At 41.4% G+C, this 22459-nt stretch overlaps 1 long non-coding RNA gene across 1 annotated transcript in view; it reads right to left on the bottom strand.

Moving 5' to 3' along the window:
• Positions 1-22459, bottom strand: part of LOC132415292 (uncharacterized) — a 104134-nt gene that overhangs the window by 12829 nt on the left and 68846 nt on the right. Inside the window, exon 2 of the long non-coding RNA XR_009517117.1 lies at positions 9465-9564. This is a non-coding gene — a long non-coding RNA (uncharacterized lncRNA). The remainder of the gene's footprint in view (positions 1-9464; positions 9565-22459) is intronic.

Genomic DNA, 22459 nt, shown 5'->3' on the forward strand with positions numbered 1-22459 from the left:
GTCTACATTTCTACTGCTGCTTCACCAGGTGACTGGTATGTGATTATATACAGTTATTATTACTCAATAACATCAACCACTAATATTTACTTATAGAGCATGTGCTCTCCACTGATCACTGTTCTAAACACTTTGCCTGTATCACTTCTTTTAAAACTCACTTATATGTGGAATCTAAAAAAAAAATGATACAAACGAACTTATACACAAAACAGAAATAGACCAGAAGACAAACTTACGGTTACCAAAGGGGAAGGGGTGGGGGGAGTAGGATAAATTAGAAGTTTGGGATTAACAGATACACACTACTATATGTAAAATAGATAACCAACAAGGTCCTACTGTATAGCACTGTCAACTATACTCAATATGTTGTAATAACCTATATGGGAAAAGAATCTGAAGAAGAATATATATATTCATTTATATGTGTATATACATAACTGAATCACTTTGCTGTACACCTGAAACTGACACAACTTTGTAAATCAACTATACTTCAATTACAAAAATAAAAACTAAAAATAAAACCCACAACCATCATGTAATGTAGGCACAGTTGCGGACCCGATTTTTACAGAGGGGGCTATTAAGACACAAAATAGCAAAGTAACATACCAAAGCGCACCACTAATAATGCTACACTGCAGTTCAAGCCAAGGTAGTTGAGCTGCAGAGACACTGTGCTCATTCCCAACACTGTAATTATTCATTCATTCAACAAATACTGAGCATCTACTGTATGCCAGCTCATGCTCTAAGCCCTAGAGATGCGGCAAAAAACATTCTTGCCCTGGTGGAGCTTATATTTTAGTGGGAGAAGACAGGCAATAAGTAAATAAGCATATACCTTGTGGCAATAAGTGACACGGAGAAAAATAAAGCAGCATAGGATATGGGAGTCTGGGGGGAAGGGGGAGCTATTTTTTACATGGGTGGTCAGGGATGGCCTCTCTGATTTAAGGTGACAGTTGACCAGACGGAAGTGATAAATAGAAGGAAGAATATTTCGGGCTGAGAGAACAGCAAAGGCAAAGGTCCCAAGGTGGGAGCACTTCTGAACTGTTCAGCAACTAGCAAGGGGGCCAGAGTGGATGGAGCAGAGCCAGCGAGAGGAAGAGGTGTGGTGTCGATAAGATTCCGCAGAGCAGGTCCCGGGCTGGGGGTGGAGGTGTTACCTCTATTACGTAATCTGATTTTACTCTGAGATGGGAAGCTGTTGGAGAGTTTGGGGCAGAGGAGAAATGTCCTGACTTACATGGTAAAGGCCCCGCGGCTGCTCCTACGGAGGTAAAAAGAAGCCCGAAGGCCAGCTGCCGAGATCCAGCTGCCGAGATTCGGGTGAGAGATGACGTCAGCTAGGCGTTAGCAGTCGGGGCGAGGCGATGAGGAAGAGAAACCCAGCAGGGTTCCCTAATGCACTGGACATGGGACGCGAGGGAGACAAGGAGTCAAGGATAACTCCAGGATTTTCACCTGAGTGACTGGGAGGATGGACTCACCTTTAACTAAAACGGGGCAGAGCAGCAGGAGAGCAGGACCCTGGAGGAGAACCTCCCGTTCAAGACCCTGCACTGTAGTCACTCCTCGTATAATTTCAGACTCGTGCTTGTCTCTGTACGTAAACCTCTAAATCACCTCTTGTCGGGAAATAAGAAGACAATCCAGTATTATCCCCCTTTCTCTGAGCTGCCACAGAACTTCGAACCCAATTCAGGACACTGTCGAACAATTTTGGTATTTCAGGGGAACAAAAAGAATCGAAGACACATGTTTTCAATCTTGTGGGGAGAAGATGTTAGATACTAAATATACCTTTGTCATGTGCTTTAGTTCTTGAGAAATATGGGCCCAAATGTGATGCTGTTGTCAAAGGTGGGGAGAAAGGAGAGGTACCGGAGGGCTACTGGAGAGCAAGATGCTTTAATTGCTAAAAAGTGGCTGGTTTAGAAACCCCATGACATCACAGGGCCCTCTCTTAGGAAATGAATGATGAGCAGCTAGCGACCAGGGCTCTTGATGATGGGCTGAGCATTTGTGGGGAGGGAAGTGTTTCAGGGGCAACACTCTCTCTGCACAGTTGGGCTGGTCCAGCTCCCACCTGTGACTCAGGGTGTCCAGAGGCTAGAACTGCTTTACATGTTGCCTGGGGACTCGCTACTCCAGACTGCTCCAGGCAACTCACCCTCCTGCTTCTGTGAGGAAGACAGTTATACCTGCAACAATAGAACTCTGACAGTAGTAACTAGCTACACGTTTTCACAAATGTGTTTTAGTTATCATTATCATTTTTAAAAGTTTACTTTGATTCCAGTGGTGATTTTTCCCCCAAAGTTTTCTTTGTAACTGAATTTCTTTGCTCTTAGATTTAACCAAAAAAATAAACAGCAAAAGAAAAAATATATAAATTGGACTACATCAAAATTAGAAACTTTTGTGCTGCAAAGGATACCATTTTAAGAAAAGAAAAAGACAGCCCACAGAATAGGAAATATTTGCTAACATTTGCAAATCATACATCTGATAAGGGACTTGTACCCAGAATATATAAAGAATGCTTACAACTCAACTATGAGAAGACAACCCAATTAAAAATGGGCAAAGAATTTGAACAGACATTTCTCAATGATATTCAAATATTCAGATGACCAATAAGCACGTGAAAAGATGCTCAAAATCTTTGGTCACTAGGGAAATGCAAATCAAAGCCACAATGAGATACCCCTTCACACCCACCAGAATGGATAAAATAAAAGACAGAGAATAACAAGTGTTAATGAGGATATAGGTATATTGGAACCCTCATACACTGGTAAAGTTTGTGTCGGTGCTTTGGAAAATAATTCGGCAGCTCCTCAAAAAGTTAAATATAGAATTATTATATGTCCCAGCAACTCCACTCCACCCAAGAGAAACGAAAACATACCCACACAAAAACTTGTAAACAAATATCTATAGCAACATTATTCATCATAGCCAATAAGTAGAAACAATCCAAATGTCCGTCCCCTAACAAATGTGATGTATCTGGACAATGGAATATTTTTATTTGTCAATAAAAAGGAATAAAGTACCAATACTCAGTAAAACAAGGAGGAAGCTTAAAGCATGCTAAGTGAAAGAAGCCAGTCACCAAAGATTTCATATTATTTGATTTTACTTACATGAAATACCCAGAACAGGAAAATCTATAAGGACAGAAAATAGATTAGTGGTTGCCTAGGGCCAGGGGGGTTGGTGGACAGTGGGTAGTCACTGCTAATGGGTACAGAGTGATGGACATGTTCAAAAGTTAGCTGTGATGACAGCTGCACAACTCCGAATACACTAAAAACCACTGAATAGTGTGCTTTGAATGGGTGAATTATATGGTATATGAATTATATCTTAACAAAGCTATTAAAGTTTCTGTAATTAAAAAAGTAGATCTACTTAAAGAAAAATACTGAGTAGACAATATTACGGGGAATCTGCAGACATTGCAGAAAAATTATGAAGTGGTTACCCAAATGACTGAAATGGGAATAAAACCCAATCTTTAACCTGGCCTTCAAAGTCCTGCACATCTTAGTTCTACCTTCTTAGTCTTGTCTCTCCTCCCGCACTGTTCCCAGATCATGCAAATTACTTGCCTTTATTTTACTGCAATAGTGCTAACTGGAATTTATGGAAAGTAAATTCTACTCTTAATGTGGGGAACCATTCAGGACCTTGACATCTATTATCTTATGTGATCTTTACAATACCCTGTATAACAGGTGCTTTGATCCACATGACCCTAGAGAAAATAGAATACTGAGAAAAAGTTCCATAGTTAATCTCAAGATTGCAAGGCTCTGGCTTTTGAATCCTACGAAGAAAGCAAGCTTAGGTTTTAGGGTGGGTTCTCTGTACTTCTCCCTCTCAACACTGAATGCATCAAACTTTAGAAGAAGCTATTTTGTTTGGTCTCTTTTCAGTGATAAGCACAGTCTGACTGATGTTTGCCAGGTCATACAAAATGTCTCCACAGCCTGCTGATGTCCCAAATTAGTTCCCAATGAATTGCTTTAATGAGATAGAGGAGACCATTAAGTACAAGGCACTGTGTTCCTGCTTTGTTTTTTAATCCATCTAACAATTTTATGAAGCAGATATGATTATTGTCTTTCCTAGAGAAAGAAACTGTCAGGAGAATGAAAAGACAAGCCATAGTCTGGGAGAAAAAAATAGCAAAGGACATGTCTGATATAGGATTGTTCACCAAAATAAACAAAGAATTCTTAAAACTCAATGATAAAAAAACCCCAATCAAAAAATGGGCCAAAGACTTTAACCTCATCAAAAAAGATATACAAATGGCAAATAAACATTTTAAAAGATGCTCAACATCATATGTAATTAGGGAAATGCAAATATTAAAACAACAATGAGACACCACTACACACCTATTAGAATGGCTAAAACTCTGATGACATCAAATGCTGGTGAGGATGCGGAGCAACAGGAACTCTCACACGTTGCTGGTGGAAGTGCAAAATGGTACAATCACTTTGGAAGACAGTTTGGTGGTTTCTTACAAAACTAAAAATACTCTTACCATATGATCCAGCAACTGTGTGCCTTGGTATTTACCCAAAGGAGTTGAAAACTTATGTCCACATAAAAACGTGAACACAGGTATTTATGGCAGCTCTATTTATAATTACCAGAACTTGAAAGCAACCAAGATATCCTTCAGCAGATGAAAGGATAAGCTGTGGTCTATCCAGACAATGGAATATTATTCAGCACTGAAAAGAAATGAGCTATCAACCCATGAAAAGACACGGGGGAATCTTAAATGCATATCACTAAGTGAAAGTAGCCAATCTGAACAGATTACATACTGTATAATTCCAACTATATGACATTCTTGAAAAGGCAAAATTATAGAGAAAATAAAAAGATCAATGGTTGCCAGGGGTTGGTGGGGGAGGGAGGGATGGATAGATGGAGCACAGAGGATTTTTAGGGCAGTGAAATTACTCATAAAGGTAGATACATATCATATACATTCATCCAAACCCCAGAATGTACGGCACCAAGAGTGAACCATAATGCAAATGATGAACTCTAGGTGATAATGATGTGTCAGTGTAGGTCATCAGCTGTAACAAATGGACCACCTGGTGTCGGATCCTGATAAAGGGGGAAGGCTGTGCACGTGTGGGCACAGGGTGTACGTGGGAAATCTCCATGCTTCCTGCTCGATTTTGCTGTGAACCTAAAACTTCTCTAAAAACTAAAGTCTATTTTAAAAAGAAAGAATAAAAGAAGGAAGGGGTGGGGAGGGAGGGAAGGAGGAAGAAAGAAACAGAGGATCCCAGAAACTAAACAGTGACTAGGATGGCAGTGGGGTGTTATAACGGGCTTGCACCAGCTGGTGAGAGCTGAGTGTGCACATTTCTCCCCAAATCCACATTTAGTGACGTCCAGTTACTGGCTCAGAATCAGCCTTCATGAGAATATTTACACTGTGGAAATTAGCCAGTGTTACAAACTAGGGCATGTGTGTGTTTGTTCTGGTTTGGTGTTTTTGAGAGCCAGCTGTTGAACTTTTTATACCACTGAGAATAGTATTAAAAACTAGTCTTTCAGACACAGAATTAAGTGCCTCCTTTGAGGGTGACCCAGAGCCTCTAACAGACTGAGACTCTACCTCACCGTTTTGTCATCCAGCTAGTATTTTACCGTCCTTCCAAAATGACTTCTCTGAATACTTATTTATATTATGGCTCTGTTCCCAAGTTTGCTCAGCTTCATTCCCTTCACAATTGATGCCAAGACACATACCACCTGTACTACTAGGTATTTAATAGTTTTCTTTAAATCGCCTATTTTCTTTTTACGTACGTAAAGATGTTTTCAAAAGGAAACTAATGGATAAGGCAAGGAAAAAGTGCGAAAAGCAGGAAGGGTTATGACCCCAGAGAGAATACATTCACTGAGTTAGAGGATGAAGCCTACAATGGCAAGGATATGGGGAGAGAGGTGGTCTGATGTTCATCATCTTAAGGGTTTTAGAAGATCAGTTAAGGGAGGAGTGGGGTGTCCTGAAGGACAACCAGCCTGGAAAGAAAGGAGGAAAATACTGATCTTGGGACAAGAAATATGAGAATATTATGCAGATCAGAGAAGCTACTTTGAGGATGAAGCAGTAGGGCCCAAGAGAAGGATGAAGCCTGCGGGTTGGAGGGTTGTTGAGCAATTGGAGGGACTAAAGGAGAAACTGATGTAGGAGCTGAGGTCGTGAGGGGCGGTCATTTAAGAGAGATGGGGCTGAAGGGAAGGACATGGCAGGGAAAAGGCTCAGGAGGGGGTACTTGGAAAGTTAAGAGTAGGAAGGCAAAGGGCAGAGATGAGCTGACAGATGGAAGAGGGGCTACACAGGAGCCCCGGTGGTATCAGAAGGACCACAGAAGAGCAAATGTGTTTCACAGTCAGATACAGAACTTTGCTAAGGATCTATACCAAGATTAACATTTAAAGACACCATGTGTCTTTTCTGTTCCCTTAAATTGAGATCATCTGAGCTTTACTGATTGTTGTTCTAGTTCTCAACACACACACACACACACACACACACACACACACACACACACACACACACACACACACACACACACACACACACACCCACCCCACCCCCCCGAGAAAGGAATACACAAGAAGGAATTAATCCCAAGATGGGACTTCAAAACATTAAAGAAGAGAGAGGCAAAGTAAAGAGAAAGGGACTGGAGAAAAAGAATCACCAACAAAGATCACATCATAGTTCAATTGATTCAGTTACTATAACAAATGGTGACAGTTATGATGGATCAACCCCTGCTTTATGCCAGCTCCTCTGCACCCACTTTTTCCAGTCCTGACAACAGTGAATACTACATATTATCTTCATTTGGAAGATCAGACAACTGAAGTTCCAGAAGGTGAATGATGAAGGGCTCACATTCAGTAAATGGCAGATTTGCGTTTCAAATCCAGGCACACCACACTGCCTCCTTGTTCCCCTTGTCCTATGAGCTCTGCTAAATCTTACGCTGGAAAAGCCTCATGTCTCAGAAAAATACGATTCTTTTCCCAATGACGTTCTGTAACAGTTTTCTGAACCATCTACTCTCAGAACAGCTTGGAAAGTGTAGTGGATACCGCTGGTTGCCACCTAGCACCCATTCTCTTTTCTTTCTTCTCAAGAAAATGTCACTTCCATTTAGGTCGATATGACGCATACCACGGGGCTCCGGAGAATCTGGTGCCACCTTCAGCTCCAGGTGGTCTGACTTGACTGGCGCCATCCTCCTTCCCAGGGACAGGTTCAGGAATGAGCATGTGACCTAATTCTGCACAAGGAGACTCCTGCCAGAGACTTTTGGAAAACTTCTTTTTGTTCTGAAGAGAACCCCAGGAAGTCACTTTCTCTCCCAAAGGATGTGAGCAAGCAACTTGTAAGCCTGATTGCTACTGGCAGCCATCCTAAAGCCACAAAGGGAGCCAGTCATAGGATGAAGCCCCAACTGTGGCTGGCACAGCAGAGTCACAGAAGTGAAGCAGCACGTGAGTCCTTGAAAACATCACCAGGCCACTGGTCAAGCAAAACTGAAGGCCACCCAACACCTGAACCTCACCTCTGTGGGCTAGGAAATTGTGTTTATTAAATACAAATCTGTTGAAGAACTTCTTTAGTCAATCCGTTTGCTTTTCTGTTGTTTACAGCCCCAAACACCCTAATTGGATACTGACAATGAGAGCCAAAATGGTAGGTCCACGGTGGGGAAAGGAAGCACAAGTTGGGCAAGAAATAAAGCTGGGAGTCCAGCTGCGGGGAGGGGGGGGACAGGAGGACCTCCAGATGAAGGATGGAATCTCCCTGGGGCACAAAACAATCAGCAGACCTTCAGCACCACCTGTGTTCATTAACCTCAATCAGTGGCCCTGGAGCTGTTGTTCTGGGACCAGCAGCGTCGGCACCACCTGGGAACTTATTAGAAATGCAAATTCCTGGGCCTCACCCCAGCCCTAGCGAATCAGAAACTCTGGGGACAGCAGCCCAGCCGTGTGTGTTTTAATAAGCCCTCCAGGGGCTTCTGATGCTCAAGTGTGAGAACCACATCCCTACATGTATTCAATACCTCAAGGTGAGTTTGCTGGAGCACTTCTCAGAATCCATGATTAGCAACTGAGCTGAAGTGGAGCGTGGAACCGGCCATCTTTAGCCCAGAATCTACATGTACGTGGGGCAGGGGCGGTCACAGATCCTCATGTGTTCAGGTTCTTGAGTCACTGAGCTGCACTTCTGGCAAACCAAATCCTGTATGTGTTGACCTGAAGCCAATTTGGGGTTCATGAGGATTCCCTTTGCTACTGTGAAGAAACCAAACTTTAAAAAGCGCTGGTCCACCCTGAAGAGTAAATATAAAGTTTTATTTGGTACAAGAGGCACCTAGAGAAGTGTGGTAGTTTCAGACTCTTTGAGTTGCCACTTGTGGAGCATTTCAAGTGTAGTTCTGGGGCGGCTAAGAATAGTTTTAATTAGTGTATTTTTTTTTCTTGCTAAGTAATTTTACGGTTTGGAAAAAAAAGTTCCTTACTATGCAATTGGGGGATTTTAATGCTCTGTGCTCCATGAATGTATCTGTAGAGCAGCCTGCTCAGAGACAGTTATTTTAGCACTGTTGTGGGAGTGATGAGTATCATTAACACAGTGTGACTGTGTTAAAGGGAAAGTGTCTTTACCCAGGGAATCTAACATGAGGTTAGTGTCTCGATAATTAACCCACTGCCCTTGAAAAAGAAGGTAATTAGAAGCAAAGGCAATTAACTCCTTCCAGGTGATTTCCCTTGAATCCCACTTCCATCCTAGAAAGGAGATTCCAGAAGGATCTGAAGGAAACAAGAAGACAGAAGCTGGAGCTTCCCTGGTGGCGCAGTGGTTGAGAGTCCGCCTGCCGATGCAAGGGACACGGGTTCGTGCCCTGGTCCAGGAAGATCCCACATGCCGCGGAGCGGCTGGGCCCGTGAGCCATGGCCGCTGAGCCTGCGCGCCCGGAGCCTGTGCTCCGCAACGGGAGAGGCCACAGCAGTGAGAGGCCCACGTACCGCCAAAAAAAAAAAAAAAAAGACAGAAGCAGATAGACTGTATCAAGAGTGCTAATGGGGCTGCAGTGCCAGAGAGGGTTAGATGGTTCAGCACAGCGTGGGGAGGTTCTCTCTCCCATGACTGCGTCCTGTCCCTTTGACACCTCAGAAACATCAAGAGCCACAGCTGTCAGGTCACGGTCTAAGGCTAGACAGGAAACTCTATCAGGCATTTATCCTGAGGGACTCCTCAGTTCATCATCTGTAAAATAGTGATAATCATGCCCTCCTCAGAGGCTGTTGTCAGGATTGAATGCAGTAACTGTAAGAGGGAAAGATTTATAAACTTGTATTAAGAGACTCACATAAGAGATTCTGATTCTTCTTGGTAATCACTCCTCTGATGGCTTCTTTTGGTTGTTTCTCTTCCATCCAGAGCATCAAAAGCATGTATGGTATGTCTCTCTGTACAGAAATGATAATGGTAAAGATAATAAAGGTAATGAAAGAGACTGAAAGCTTGTTACATAGTTTCAGGTCTAAATGGAGTCACATTAAGTTCCTAAAAATTGCAATTCCAATTGATACAATTGATACAATTCCAAGTGAAGAGAGAAGTATGCTCTGAGTGCATGGAGACGGTCTCATGAAGACAAGTGTAAAGGTGTCAGGGAATGATTTCCAGAGGGTACGAAAGGAGCGAAGAATTGGGCAATGTTGACAGTTAGCCAAGTAAAGGAGGAGCGGGGGAACATTCATTCTCTCAGAGCCAGCAGCATGTGCAAAGAACTGGAAAGCACAGCCCACCTGGGGAAATTCAACTAGTGTGGATTAGCTGGAGTACAGAATGTATTGGTTGAGGAGACGGAGCAGAGAACATCAAAAAGGAAAACTCAGTGATGGAGATGGAGCCTGCTTTGACTAGCCTTGTTTGCACCTAATTTTAAGGGTCTACGATACACTCACACACACATACAGACATCTACACACAAAACCATATGGACTGAATATAAACCAGAGGCAATGCCAGAAATAGCTAGATTAGATTTTTGCTTCATTATCTATTTTGACTTGGCTTTTCATTAAATTAAATCTCTCTTGGATGGAAATCCTTGGCTCTCGGGTTCATTGAGTCTGTTCTGCACCAGTCTTTGCCAGGTATGATACCCACTTCACCACCTCCTATCCTACCCATCCCCACTTTCAATCTGCAAGGTCAGAATGAACTTGAGATTATATCTTGGTGGAAATAAGGAGACACTGAACAATTCTGCCTCAGATTTGCATGTCTTCTTCCTCTGGAAGTTTTATGTAAAAAGACTGAAGGAGTCTGAGACAAGAGGCAGGTATATAGATTAGGAGGTGATTTCAATCCTGCAGAGAAAAACTCCCACCTTTTCCACTTAGGTAATTGGGTAGGTGGCCGTACTAGTTGCTGAAACAGGTAATACTGCAGAGAAACACGGCATGGGGAGGGAAGTACCTGGTAAAAATTGTTTTAAAGGTATTATACCTGAGAAGCCTAGAAAATATCCAAGTGGGGAGGTCGATTAAAAGACTGAGATGGAGACAGAGATTTGGATGTCACCAGGATAATGGTGATATTCAATGATGTCAGGGTGAATGAGGTTTTTCACAAGTCCACACACCAAAGGCATGAAAGAAACTGGAAGAGAACCTGGCTGATGGGGAACACCAATACTGAAGGGTTTATTGGAGGAAGAGGGTTATGGAAACACTGAAAAGGAATCGCCAGAAAGTATAAATAAATCCAAGATTCTGTACTATCTCAAAAATCCAGGAAAGAGAGAATTTTCAAGAAGTGAACAATAGAATAGTGTTAAATACCAAAAAGAGGTCAGTTAAGATAAAAACTAGGAAATGTCTGTGGGATGTGGTCAGAACAGATCACGGGTGGCCCTGACCAGAAGGATTTCAGCAGAGTAAGAAGGGCAGGCACGATTGAGGGACAAACAACAACGAAGACACAGAAGTGTCTAGAAACTTCTTTCGATATATCTCAAGAGGAAGTGATCCCTACATCTTCAGCTCTGCACAATAACCATTCCCGTGTCTGGAGGTCCCGTCTTCAGTTAACTTTTTCTCATACTGCATGCCTACCAACATTTTCAGCATCCGCCCCTTCTCCTCTCCAGTTAATATGATTATATAATGAGACAGAAGCTGTCTTTGTGAATAATTTTCTGTGAGAACCCAATACACCTTTGGCCTTTATTTTCCTGTCTGTAAAATAAGGAAGGGGATGAATGCACTGGTACCTGAAAAAGTGATACTGGAAAACAGAGAAGGAAAGCATAGGTACAATTAGAACAAGGGTGGGAATTCCCCTGGTGGTCCAGTAGTTAGGACTCGGCATTTTCACTGCAGGTGAAATCCCTGGTCAGGGAACTTAAGATACTGCCAGCTGTGCAGCACAGCCAAAAAAACAAAAACAAACAAACAAACATTTAAAAAACAACAAAAAACAAGGGTTATTCCTCAAAAGGCTGAGTCTTGAATGGAATTAGAATGCAGTCCTCCCCAGCCTCTCCCAGTGAAGATATCAAACACCTAACAATTTTATGCAGATAAATAATGGTTAAAATGAATATTAAAACTGTTCTCAACCATGCACCTTGACTACAAACATCAGAGGAAAATGAGTTAATCCCTAAAGAAGTTATTTTATATGTGGGGAATAATTGCTTCCTGCAGAGGGAAGATAAAAGGAATCCTTTTGAAATGTGCCAGAGCATTTTGTTCTTTTTAACAAGGCCTGACCTCAGGAGAAACTATTTTACCAGAGCCTAACCTGCTAGGGTTTATTAGAGCCTAACTGACTTAGGGGAAGGGAAGCACACAACTGCAGCCCCTCCAGCCATTCTTTCCCACCTAAAGGGGGCACGAGTGAAGTTCACAGTTCAGGGGCACTCGTTCACCAAAACACTGACAGCTAATGCATCCCCTTCTCACACACCTTAGCAATATATTACTAAAGAACTATTCACCACAGTTCCTTTTACCCAGTATATCATGTCTGCCTTTCAGGAGAAAATTACAAGACACACTAAAAGGCAAAATATAGTTTGAAGAGGCTAAACAAGCACCAGAACCAGAGTCAGATATGGCAGGAATGTTGGACCAGGAATTTAAAAACACTATGATTAATATGCTAAGAACTTTAATGGAAAAAGTAGACAAGTGGATACATAAACAAAAAGATGAAAATTCTAAGAAGGAATTGAAAACAAATGCTAGAGATCAAAAACAACGTAACCAAAATAAAGAATGCTTTTGATGGGCTCATTATCAGACTGGACACTGCTGAGGAAAGACTCTCTTAGCTTGAGGATATGACAATGGAAACTTCCAAAACTGAACAGACTGAATAAAAAATAAAAACAGAACAGAATATCCAAGAAATGTGGGACAACTTCAAAAGGTGTAACGTAAGCATAATGGGAATAACAGGAGGAGAAGAAAGAAAGGAACAGAGCAATACTGGAAGCAATAATGACTGAGAATGTCCCCAAATTAATGTCAGACTCCTTCCTGATCCAGGAATCTCAGAGAACACCAAGCAGGTAAATGCTAACAAACAAAAACACAAACAAGAAAACTACACCCAGGCATATCATTTTCAAACTATAGAAAATCAAAGGTTAAACAAACAAACTCCTGAAAGAAGCAAGAGGAAATAATGCCTTACCAACAGAGCAGGAAAGACAAGAACTATATCTGACAGCTCCTCGTAAAGCATTTAAACAAGAAGAGAGTGGTGTAAAATATTTAGCTTTGATAGAAAGAAACCCACCAACCTAGAATTCTATACTCTGAATTTATCCTTCAAAAATGAAGGAGAAATAAAGACTTTCTCAGACAAATAAATATTGAGAAAATCTGTTGCCAGTAGCCTTGGAAGAAATGTTAAAAGAAGTTCTTCAGAGAGAAGGAAAATGATACAGGTCAGAAACGTGGGTCTACATAAAGAAAAGAAGAGGATCAGAGAGTGAATGAGTGGAGGTAAAATAAAATATTTGATTTTCTTATTCTTAACTGATGTAACAGATAACAGTTTAAAGTAATAACAACAATTTATTGATTACCTATATATCTGTATCTATAGATCTATGCTTATGTATAATTGAAATAATGACAGTAATAGTACAAGGGGTAGGAGGAAGGAGTCAGGAATATTTTGTTATTACAAGGTACTTGTACTACCTGTGAAGTGCTATGGTGTTATTTGAAAAAAAAGTAAAGAGAGAGCAACAGAAATGGTAAGCATTTGCATAAACATAATAGACTATCCTTCCCTTAAATATTTATACTTGGCTGAAACAGAAAACCATACCGTCATCTGATGTATGTAGACATAATACCTAAGAAGAGACAAAGGGAAGAGAGTGAAGAGACCTGCATAATGACAAGGTGGCTACATTCCATGTGAAACAGTAAAATATGTATTCTAAGTAGACCGTGAAAATATATGTATGAATATTATAATCACTATAGCTTCAATTAAAAATATATATATACCAAGAGACACAGTGAAAAAAAAACAATAAATGAATTAAAATAGAATACAGGGCTTCCCTGGTGGTGCAGTGGTTGAGAGTCTGCCTGCCGATGCAGGGGACACGGGTTCGTGCCCCAGTCCGGGAAGATCCCGCATGCCGCGGAGCGGCTGGGCCCGTGAGCCATGGCTGCTGAGCCTGCGTGTCGGGAGCCTGTGCTCCGCAACAGGGGAGGCCACAGCAGTGAGAGGCCCGCGTACTGGAAAAAAAAAAAAAAAAAAAAAAAAAAAGAATACCAAAAAAAATTCAAATAACCCAAAATAAAGCAAGAAAGGGGAACAAAGCAATGAAAAAGTGGGCACAAACAGAAAACGTAATTAAACGGCAGACTAAAATTCAAGCATACCAGTATTTTCTTTAAATATATATCCATTAAACACACCAGTTAAAAGGCAGAGTTTATCAGAATAGACACATGATCTAGCTTTATGTTATCCCAAAACATCCAATATAAATATAAAGATATAGTTAAAAGCAAACATCTAGAAAAAGGTATACCATGTAAACAGTAAATGAAAGAAATCAGTAGTGGATATATCAGGCTATGTAAACTTCAGAACAAAGAAAATTACCAAGGATAAAGAATGAGATTACATAATGACAAAAGGGTCAATTCATCAAAAGACATAACAATCCTAAATATATATGCACATAACTACCGAGATTAAAAATACACAAAGCAAAAATTGACAGAACTAAAAAAAAAAGACAAATCCACAATGTAGCTGGAGACACTTCTAAGTAACTGACAGACCTGATAGATAAAAAATCAGCAAGGACATAGAAGGAATGAATAACAGCATCAGTTAACTGTGTCTAATCGACATTCAGCTCCACCCAACAGCTGAATATACATTCTTTTCAAGTGCACATGAAACATGTCTCCAGGATAGACCATATCTGTATTCATAAAACAAACCTGAACAAATTTAAAGGAATTAAAATCACACAAAGTATGTTCTCTGCTAATAATAGAATTAACCTAGAAATCGATAACAGAAATATAAAAGGGAAATCTCTAAATACTTGGAAAAAAGCAATACACCTTTAAATAATGTGTCAAAGTGGAAGTTTCAAAGGAAATTAGAAAATATTTTGAAACAATATGAACACACAAAAGTAGAAAGTTACAGGTTGTAGCTCAACAGTGCTTAGAGAAAACTTTCATAGAATTAAATGTGCATGCTGAAAAAGAAAAAAAGTCTCAAAAAAAAAAAGCAAAATTGGTATAACAAACTGAAGGAAGGAATTGAAAACAGAAAAAACAATAGAGAAAATAAATAGAATCAAATGCTGGTTCTTTGAAGAGATTGATAAAAATCAATATAGTAAGACTGACAAGGAAGAAAAGAGAGAACATATACACTACCAATGTCAGGAATGAAAGAAGGGATCTTCCAATGGCCACAGAGTTCACAAGTCTGGTAACTTTGGACAAAGCATTTAAACTCCCAGCTGCAACACAGGGTCAAAACAATCCGAACTGACACGTCTTCAGAGTACATACTATATTACGTAAAGTTAATCCAGCTGTGAGAAATATTCAAAACTCAATGGAGCATTGTTTGAAAAAGGGGGATGCCCATAGTGCATGATGCTCTGTTGTATTAGTCACTGGCTCCTTACTTTTTGCTGTTCTACTATTCACAGCTTCCATTCTTGAGACTACCTCACGGTTCAAGACGACTGCTGGAGTGAATCACTAAATATCCATTCCAGCCCACAGGAAGAAAGACACTAGAACGAGAGGCAGGAATCATACCTTGAAGGGTCCTCCCCAGAAGCTGGGCCCTCTCCAACCCATCCGCCAAAGCTTAGTCACACAGTCACACCTATTTGCAAAGGACCCTGGAAACATGACCTTCATCCCAGATGCCCATGATTCCAGGTAAAATAATCAAGGAAGAAGCAGATTAGGAATAATGGTCCAATTAGCAGTATTTGCCACATATGCTATAAAAGTTCCTCCAGATGTATCAGAACTGTTTGTACCTCTTTCAAAAACTCCAGTTCCAAAAAAAAAAGGGGGGGGGGGACTTCCCTGGTGGTCCAGTGATTAAGACTCTGTGTTTCCACTGCAGGGGGCATGAGTTCAATCCCTGGTCGGGGAACTAAGATCTTGCATGCCATGCTGCGTGGCCAACCCCCCCCCAAAAGAAAATACTGCAGTTCCTCTGCTCCCCCCCACAAAAAAAGTTGTTGCCCTGTGGGACCAAATGGTAACCTCTACTTTCAAATCAAAATCCCATCCTGGACTAAGCTGCTGTGGACAGCTGATGTCTGTTAAACTACTAGTCTAAAGTCTTGCATTTTTTTCCCCATAAAATGAGGTCTCCACATTTACTCAGAAACATGCCCACCCACGGACTGTAATCTCTCCTTCTTCCAGGGGCACATCAGCTCCAATGTAATTCTAATTTAGAAGCAAGACACTATCCACCTGGATGAAGCTCAAAATGGGCAATTCAGGGGCTCAAGATTCCAAGAGGCTGAGGGGTCCTGCCCTGCTCCAAGGCCCCTCCCTTACTTCTCCTACCTCTTTCCCCTCATAAACCTTCACTTAATCCACCGACAATCCTTTTGAGTGAACCTTCAAAATAAACCCTGAATTCTACCACTTCTCGCTGCCTTGACTCTAGACCTTGGTCCACACTATCCTCTTCTGACACATCTTTATTTTTTATCTCTAAAACAGGACGTAACCCTCTCTAGACCAAGGGTTGGCAGTGTTTTCTCTAAAGAGCCAGACAGTAAAAATTTTAAACTTTGCGAACCATACAGGCTCTATTGCAACTACTCAGCTCTGCTGTAGCACAAAAGTAGTCACAGACAATACCTAAACAAATGGTCATGGCTGTGTGCCAATAAAACTTTATTTACAAAAACCTGCTGTGGGCCAGATTTGTCCTAGAATCCTACTGTGGGGAGTCCCTGCGGCATGTTTTATGTTTCCTAAAAAATAATTTTCAGTCTTCATCTTTACTCATTATAAGGCAAGCCACTTTTTTAGGTCATTATTTTACATTATATACCATTTTATTCTTTTTCTGTCTTGTATTTTATTTATACCATTTTAAAAATGTATGTTCTTTCACTTGGCCATAGATCTGGAAACATGCATCACTGAGGCTTTTTCTACCCAGGGCTGAAGTGGAATTATCCTAAACACCTGAAATCAGTATTTCTTCATGTCTGACCTTTCTAGATAATGATCTATGTGACAGAATTGCTCCACAGACACTCATTTTATCCCTGTAGGAAAACTCAACACTCTAATTAATGAATCCATTAATTAAACCTTTTCCTTCACCCTGAACTTTAGCTAAAATTACAAAGATACAGAAGTTGAAGATGAATCAAGCTTGCATTTTTCTTTCTGCTGGAGAGCATGTAAGGACTCACAATGCAGTTTCTTCCCAGTAGTTCTCCAGGATAGCAAGGAGTCATCCACACTTTCACATAGCAGGTGTGGGATATACATTCATGGGAAAAAGAAGGAATGAACTGGAGATAAGACAGATGGTACAACCCAATGGTCCACAGGCTAAATCCAGCCCAGAGACATGTTGCTTGAAATTCAATGTGGTTTTAAACAATTTAAGACACCACTAAAAAGATCAGAACATTTTACATTAAAAAAATTCAGATTTCCACGTGTTTTTTAAATAAATAGTTATTTCTGGCAAGGTGGTGGCCAAACTATTCCAGGGCGGTAACAAACTAGAGCTGAATAGAGGCCAATTACTTTTATAGAGAGAGTAGTCCCTAGTTTTCCACAATCTCCACAACTCCCTCTTGCATGCCTAATATTGAAGCAAAATGTCACTTGCCAATTGTTATCGTCTTCACATTATTATTTCATAGTAAAGAAATATTTTTCTGTGACTCATTTCCAATCAAACCAGGGAAATAAAGGATTGGGAAGGCCACGTAATTTAAGGAAAATAGGATCAAGAACTCATTTGTGCTGCCTGTCCGTTTACTGTAGGCACTTGAGCAGGAGAAAGAGCTTAGTCAGAAAGCTGGATTCAGGTGCTAGTCTGAATTCTAATTTAGTGCCAGGGGACTTCTAAGAGCCAGTCTGAATTCTAATTTAGTGCCAGGGGACCAGGTATAGACCTGGTCTTGCCCTCATTTTTTTTTCTCTATCAAATAAAAGTTTTTATATAAGTGAAGGTATTTTGATTATAAAGAAAGTAATTAATTAGGATATCAGATGTCATGGAATTGATTTGAAAGCTGGAGATCCAGGTTCAAGAAATGATAGGGAACCAAAGCACTGCAAGGGGCTTGGCAGCAGCAACTGGAGAAGTAGACATATAACAGAGCAAACCAGGGCAACGATGCTGGCGTAGATGCATCCCAGCCGTTCCACTGGCCTGTGCATTCCTGTTCATTATGCCCAGTTCTGGCAGGTGACTGGCCACACTTAGGGGAGGTGGCCTCTTCACTGGCTGCACAGGGCAGAAAGCAGGCAGATCTGGGAGAAGGAGACTCTGAGACCCCTTTTATCTCCCACTGCACAACAGACTTCTGGATGCACAGTCCTACCAAGACTAGAAATCGTGTGGGAGAGGTAATTCCTCAAAAGGAACCTGGCTGCTACTGGGAAAGGATAATATATACTATCGAAGCCAAGAAACCAAAATAAATATTCCCTACTGGACTGCACAAAACCTTACACAGAACCTAAATAGAAAAGACAGGAAAGGGCAGCAGTTCTGCTTGAAGCATAGCAAGAAGCCGGGAGTCCTCCTCCTCTCTGACCCCTCACTTTGCATTGAAGGACTTCTGCCGACCCAAGATCTCCCTGAAGCCCCCAGTAAGAACCACAGGGCAAGATAATCTGTAAGATCCCTTGAAGCTGCAGATCTGTGATGTCAATGACAGAAAAATTAGTTGGGTTTCCACTGACTCACTCAGCTCAGAGACTAACTAGACGACGTCTGCAAGATAAATCTTGACAGCCCACCAAGCCAAGAGAACAGCCCCCCTGGGAAGTGCAAGGGCACCAGTAAATCATTCTCATTGCCTGCTGATGAGAGGTACTGGCTTCCGGGTTGCCACCATCCGAGGCGGAATCGAAAACAGTGGCCTCATTGTTAACAGCTCAAGGGCTGATCATCGACCCCTGCACCACTGCATCCTCAACACGTATGGATGCCTCTGCTACTGAGTTCCTGAGAACATCTCTGTGACCCACCTCTCTCCTGTGCATTCATATGTCTTCACCCCTTATTTAGCTCGAGAATGTGAGAGTAGAGGAGAGCAGGCCCTCATGGCCTCTTAGCATGAGCAATCAGCAGGAAGAAACGGGGAATGTGAGAAAAAAATACCATATTTACCAAAGATCTGTTTTAAATAACCAGCCACTTGGGGTAGCAAGCAGCTGGAAGCACATTATAAAACTATTACAGTATTGAAACAGAGCTGTGCTAACAGCATACACAACAGTGCAGGAAGCCCCAGTTGCAAAAATCATGAACTCTTTGGAGATTTCAGAATAATTTTTTTTTCCACTCTGGAAACATCCCAACCTCACACCGTTCTGTTTACTAAGCCTCTGGAGGCTTAATGGGTGTTTATACAGAAGGACATGGGAAGCTCAGGTGACAGATCAAAGCTTTCTCCTTGCAAAAGGGTCTTGTTTATTGTCTCATCTTAACTTGTTCTTCATATGTGACGGTGCCTCACTCTTCTGATGAATTATCAGTAAGGTACTTCATCATTTCAGAGGGAACTGAGCCAGTGGAAGAGCTCAGAGGTAATGTTACAAGAAGCGCTGTCTCAAATTACAAGTAGAAATATTTATATATCTGCAAGTTTTTACATACCTCCATTGGTTCTTGACAGATCAAAAAGGAAAAAAAATACTGCAGATATAGCAAACTTCGACCACAAAGTCAAACAACCTTGAACCAAAGGACAAATATGGAATCCTACACAGAAGTTAATTAGCTATTATAAGACTCTAAACAATCTGAAATTGTTCCTTGGTATCATAAATCAGGTGGAGAGTCTGGTCAAATGACCTCTAAGACCCTAACTAACTGTGGGATTGTTTAGTCTAGTTTCAATAAATATTTTGCTCAAAGGTTTAAAAAAAAAAAAAGAGCACTGTCTTTTACCCAATGAGGTGAAGTCCCCAGGGAGACACACTCCAATCCTCTCAATCTCCTCATATGTCAGGGACCCCCGGCCTCACAGTCAGTAAGGAGTACTGAATAACCACCTCCAGAGGACAGGTCATTGGGATTGGTTCTAGGAATCATAGCAAGACATCAAACCTTTCTTCACGTGGCTTCTAGTTTGCTCTGCCCAGTAAGATGTGTGATCAAACAGGAGAGCCTAGGAGCAAAAGTAGCTGGACAGCCCATCCAGGAATAGAGCCTTCAGACACCTGACCTGATGCCCTCAGGCCCTACATGCCAGCCCCGTAGCCATAAGGACAATAAAATGTCAAGCATGATGGCCCAGGCACTGGAGACACATCAAGATCTGGATGCAAGTCCCAGCTCTGCCATGCACAAGGTGATCCTGACATTTCCTCCATTTCTCCATTTGTAAAGTGGGAATAAAGCTCGTTGGGCACACGGAGGGCGAAAGGAGATGATGTATGTTGTTGGGGTCCTCTCATAGTGCTTCAGGCATCGTATACACTCAATAAATGGTCACTTTCATTATCATCGACCTCACCCCATGTAGGTTGAGGACACTGAAAATTAGCCTAGTGGTTCTCCAAGCTGAATGTGCAGTAGAAGCACTTGGGGCGGTATTTTCGATCACCTATAGAAAATGTTCTGTACTCTACCCTAAACCAGCTGTGTCAAGTGACTGGGATGGGATGAAAGGGTGTAAGAGAGAGAGAGAGAGAGAGAGAGAGAGAGAGAGAGAGAGAGAGAGAGAGAGAGAGAGGAGAGAGAGAGAGAGAGAGAGAGAGAGAGAGAGAGAGAGAGTGTGTGTGTGTGTGTGTGTGTGTGTGTGTGTGTTCATTAAGCTTTCCAAGTGACTCTGATACAATTCAACTGTAAACTACAATTTGGGATGCACCGTGTGTAACTAGAGAAATATATATATATATATATATATATATATATATGTACATATGAATGTACTTAAGGCCAATGCCACAGTCACACGACCCAACATGCTACAAGAGATGTAGGGAGCAGAGAAGCAGAAAGGGGAATACACAGAGTGAATACAGGGTGACCACCCCAAAACTGCCCATCCTCGTGTCCACTGAAGATGCTTCTACTAAGGCCCAACTTGCGAATCTCCCATGATTAAAAGGCTTAGCAGAAAGTGTTGAAACTGCATAGCTAACGCTTGCAGAAAATAAAAGATTCCTTTACTAAATGTCAGCTAAACGACCATGTCACCATCTTTCCCACATTCTTTGTTCTTTCAGGAAGGAGTCTCCATCAGCACTCATTTGTAAAAATTACACTCTGGCTGCATTTGCCACCTGACGTTGGAGAAATCATTCCGAGGGTGACTTTTTATCAAACTTGTCAGTGTGCTCTGTGAACCAGAAATCATCTTGTAGTAGGCAGAGTGGATGACTGCCTACTAGTGTAGAAAAACTGGGAGCAGCATCCAGACCCCTTTTTCTCTGTTTTCTAATGCACAAATTATCTTCAAAGAATTCATGCTGAGATTGACATATACACACTACTATATATGAAATAGATAACTAGTAAGGACCTACTGTATAGCACAGGGAACTGTACTCAATACTCTGTAATGACCCATATGGGGAACGAATCTGAAAACAGAGTTGATATATGTATAACTGATTCCCTTTGCTGTACAGCAGAAACTAACACAACATTGTAAATCAACTATACTCCCAATACAAATTTAAAAATAAATTAGTAAATTAAAAAATAAATAAAAGAATTAACGCTTTTGCTCCATGCTTTTCAATCCTGGCCATACACGGAAGTCTCCTAGGGAGGCTTGAGACATTCTAAGCCCCCAGCTCAGATATTCTGATTCAGTACATATAAGGTGGGACCCAGTATTTTTTGTTTTAAGTATTTTTAAAACTCCTTGGAAGATTCCGGTGTGCAGGCAAAGTTGATAACCACTGCTTCAGCTGAACCAAGGCCAGTTCAAATCTTGTCTGACAAAAAACAACAGCAACAAAAACTCACATTAAGTAGTATTTTAAGCTATTAAGAACTTCTTATACTTCAGTGTTTCAATGGTTTTTTCTGAGAAGTGCTAAGGCATGATTCCAGATGAAAAGTAAGATGCCCACCCAGTTATATTTAAGTTTCAGATAAACAACAACCTTGGGACATACACCGAAAAATTATTTGTTACTTATTAGAAATTCAAATTTACCTAGATGGCCTGTATTTTGCTAAATATGTCAATCCTATCCTGAGGTCCTCAGGGAAAGTGGAGGGAAACTTCGAGTAGAATCAGGGCTGAAAAGGAACCGTGGGCACCTGCTGGGTCTGCTGCCATCCATCCACCAGCTTCCTGTAAGCACACTTCAGTCGGCCGTAAGGAACACCCCTCCCCACTCTCTGCCCACGTGGTTTGGGTGGACCCAGGAGCAAGACCATGAGAGGTGCCTGTCTCCCTGGCCACAGTGATTAGCACAGGTGTGGTGGGCATTTAAACCAAGCCAACCAAAGAAACAACCATTCCAGAACTTCCGTGTGACTGTGGGGGAAGAGGTACCCTTTCACTAAGGTTGTTGAGAAGGTAGACCATAGCCCTGAGTCACCGGTGCGGTGGTCCCCTTATCACCATATGTGAAGGATCTC

The sequence above is a fragment of the Delphinus delphis genome, chromosome 19 (genome assembly GCF_949987515.2).
Source record: "Delphinus delphis chromosome 19, mDelDel1.2, whole genome shotgun sequence".
NCBI lineage: Eukaryota > Metazoa > Chordata > Mammalia > Artiodactyla > Delphinidae > Delphinus > Delphinus delphis.